This window comes from Lutra lutra, chromosome 6, assembly GCF_902655055.1.
Source record: "Lutra lutra chromosome 6, mLutLut1.2, whole genome shotgun sequence".
NCBI classification, from domain to species: domain Eukaryota; kingdom Metazoa; phylum Chordata; class Mammalia; order Carnivora; family Mustelidae; genus Lutra; species Lutra lutra.
The window spans coordinates 19,384,923-19,387,829 of NC_062283.1; positions in this window are offsets into that span (position 1 = coordinate 19,384,923).

Genomic DNA, 2,907 nt, shown 5'->3' on the forward strand with positions numbered 1-2,907 from the left:
CAGGCCAGAGACCACGCTCAGGATTCACCGAGACAGCCGCAGTAATAACACTCCCTGAGTCCTGTGACCAGAATCAAATTGTAATTGGCCTCAGAGATCACTTATGGCAATCAGGGAAGTAATATGCTTCTGAATAATTATGAATAATTAGGCACATTTATGAATAATTACACTGATAATAACTATCTAACTCATTCCATTTTAAAATTGTAATTCAGTCATTATGCATTGGGTAGTCATTCCCTTCAAACTGCTTTCTGCATATTCATGGCCTGATCCATCTGCCAATCTTACGGGGACTCGAGCCCCTCTCTGGGTCGGGACTGCTACAGGAACAGCCAGGTACTGGACTCACCCAGGGACGGGGGACATACTGACACTCAGCGTTGGAGATTCATAGTCTCCTGGCTTGACTCGAGAGGGCTCTGGACAGTAGAAAGCAGCAGAAAGAACCCGATTCAATATTTTCCGAAAAGACCGGTTCTTTGCCAACCTGTGACTCCTTTATCAATATGTAAATGAAGCAAAGTCAAGTCCAGGAGCTCATTGCTCTTTTCTTTTCTTTTTTTTTTTTTTAAGATTTTATTTCTTTATTTGATATATACAGAGAGAGCACAAGTAGGCAGAGAGGCAGGCAGAGGGAGAAGGAGAAGCAGACTCTCCACTGAGCAGGGAGCCTGATGCAGGCAGGGACTCCAACCCGGGACCTTGGGATCATGACCTGAGCCGAAGGCAGACATCACCGACTGAGCCACCCAGGTGCCCCTGAATAGTGGCTTCTGATCACAGTCCCTGGCTGATTAGAAAACCAAAAGTCCCAATTTGAAGATGAGGTCTGAGAATAATATGCACTTCCTCAGGCTTCAAAACAAAATGCATCGTGTCTGACTGTCATATGCTTTTCTTCTCATTCTGTCTTTGCTTTTTCTTCCTTTTTCTCTCTCTCGTCTCTCTCTTTCTCTTTCCCCCCATTACCAACCACCCCATCATCTTTGCATCTCTTTCTGCCCATCATCTTTGCATCTCTTTCTGCTCAAGGCCTAACACTGACAATCATAAAAGCAAGCTTTCTCTGCCCACTCAGAAAATTTGAAAAGTATCAGAAGGAGAAATAAAAAAAGAACTTAAAAAAAAATCAATAATCTCAGCACCTGAGAGAACTAATATTAACTTGATATTCTAAGGCTTTTTTCTATGCATATTGTATACAATTGAGATTATATTACAAAAGCAATTTTGCATCTTGACATTTTTTGCTAACGTTTTCCATATTATTAAAATAATATTTTTTCATATTAGTAAATAATAAGCATTTCCCATATGATTAAATCCACGCTTAAAAGTTGCATGTTTGATATGACCAAATGATAATATATGAAAGTGGACATGATAGTCAGTTCCCAAAATGTGGGGTACCCGTGTTTCCCATTTTGCCATATTATCTAGTGGGGCAGTCTTCTTTTGTTCTTATTTATCACCCTATTATTTCCATATTTCTTTCTCTTCCTTTTAAATTAAGACTTGACCCGAGCATGAGAGGTATGCTGCTCCAGAAACAAATAAGACAGGGGAATAATGTAACTGGGTTAGGGCAGGCTTACAACATACAATCCTTTTAGGTATGAGCAACATAAATATCTTGCAGTTTAATCCTTTTTATGCAGAATTAACCATGCCAGGATCCCATCTTAGACCCAAACCATGGTAGCACAGTAACTGAAATACGTTATGATGCATTCTTTCCTGAGACTTGATTACAGAAAAATGGAGGCACAAATAGCATTTTATTGAGCTGTTGGAGGAATAGTTTCCAAATGACTGCTTCTAATGCATGAGAATTGCCTAGAGACCCTTTTAAAAAATGTGTCTTTCTGGAGTCTGCCAACTGATATTGTGATTTGGCAAAATCTGGAGTAAAGACGAAGCTGGGAAGGAAAGCAGCCCTGGACTTTACTGAAAGCAAGGTGGTTCATGAGCACACAAGTCCCATGGTCAGATGGATATTTTGAGAAAGATGACTCTGACTCCAATGCAAATGAATAGAATAAGTTGAGTGGTTGTAGGATCGGGCATCATAGGGTGCAAAGAGGCCAGACATCACTTGGTGAGGTCAGCTGAAGTGGTTACACAGAAATCTGGTCAACCAGCATATAAGAGCGTGAACTGAGATAGTGCAGTGTGGGTAAGGGAGAGGAGAACTAAACCATATGCTGTAGAATTAATAAGATCGTGTCAGTGCCGGATGTTACAACTGAAAGACAAATCTAGGATGACTCCCAATGATCTAATTTGGAATAACACAGTGTGCAGGGAAGCAGCTGGTGGGTCTGGTGTGGTAGGGTCATGATGAATTCACCTGGAAAAAGTGAGTTATCCAAGGAAAAGGAAAACACTGTCCAAAAATTACCACTTTCAGAAATTGTTGTTTGGATTTTTAATAATCTAAATGAAAGTTTTATCCCCCCCAATAAGAATATTTCTATTATGACTACAGTGCAATAGCATCCCTGTGAATGTAAAACCTCCTCAGGTGGCTGGTCATTCATTCAGAAGCCAATGAAGAGCGGAGCTCTCTTGATGTGGGTCCGTGGCTTCCCCTGTTACTCAATGATCTGGACAGAAGTGTTCAAATAATCCTTTACTTTGTCTCCCCTGCTAACCTGGGGACAGAAAAAGTCACTTATAGATCTTTGTGGTTCTCTCCCCTGGCATGGTCCTTGCATCGGACAGCTTTAAATAGATTTGAAGCCCTGGTCTCTGTGCCCCAGCAAGATCTCCTGTAGGCCTTAGGAAGAGTTACCATCCAGAAGAATTTACCAGCAATCCTAGGAATAAAACTCAAGGAATGTTCCTTGGGATATATTAACCCAAGAGTTGGAGGAATCAAAGGGTTTGCTTAGAGTCTAT